General features: G+C 49.9%; 1 long non-coding RNA gene across 1 annotated transcript; it reads right to left on the bottom strand.

The window, feature by feature from the left end:
* On the bottom strand, positions 1-846 carry LOC109509135 (uncharacterized). The gene is made up of 2 exons (XR_002166879.1): positions 164-846; positions 1-79 (listed from the first exon to the last, which is right to left on the bottom strand). It is a non-coding gene; the product is annotated as an uncharacterized LOC109509135 (long non-coding RNA).
* Positions 847-852: the final 6 nt, after the last annotated feature.

The raw sequence follows: 852 nt of genomic DNA on the forward strand, positions 1-852 counted from the left end.
TGTTTCTGTGCGTGTGCTTGTCATAGCCGGTCTCTTTAGAGTCTTGCCCTTGGAAGCCAGCCACACAGCTAATTTTGCCCTGCAATGATGAGAAAGTACTGAGCATGCCTCACCGGCAAAATGTTAAGCACAAACAATCAGGATTTTAGATGAAGACTTTCACCTTCTTTCCTCTGTCGTTTCCGTACATCTGTACTGGCTGAGGGTGCTTGTGACAGGAGGCTTCTTGACCTTCTTATCAGTTATGGCAACCTTTGGCTTGGTGGGTGCCGCTGTTGTGTTTCTGGAGCTGGTGGGTCTTAATGTTGCCGGGACAGTAGAGGAGGTCGGAGGGCGGGCAGAGCGAGGCCCTGGAAGACGGCCACTAGGTCCAGGTTTGGATGCTTGCGCGCGTCCATCCAACAGCGATTTAGACGTCGTTGGGGCAGATTTTTGGAGGTTGCGTCCAGGGACATCAGCAACAGACTTTGACCTGCTTTTTGTCAAATTCACAACCTTTTGGCTCTCCGTTTTGGGTGGTGCTGGTTTTGACCCCGCCCCTCGAGCTGTCGCACTTGACTTCCAAAGTGATCCAATTTTTGACTCCACAATTTTACCTTTGTAGAGGCCGGGGGCAAATTTAGATGAAGCCACTGCAACCGGTGCCCTTGTGGTATCTGTAACTACTTTTTCATTTTTCACTATCTGCTCAGCAAGAATGGCCCGGTTCCGTGCAGGTTGTTCGACCTCACAGACAGCACCACCATTCCCATCTTTGTGTGTGGACTTGCCTTTCAGAACCTCACCAGATGTCGACTTCGTGTCTTGTATTTTGGAGGTGATTTTACTGACACCATTTCTAACCAGGATCTC

The sequence above is a fragment of the Hippocampus comes genome, unplaced genomic scaffold, assembly GCF_001891065.2.
Source record: "Hippocampus comes isolate QL1 unplaced genomic scaffold, H_comes_QL1_v1.1 C16782870, whole genome shotgun sequence".
Classification (NCBI taxonomy): Eukaryota; Metazoa; Chordata; class Actinopteri; order Syngnathiformes; family Syngnathidae; genus Hippocampus; species Hippocampus comes.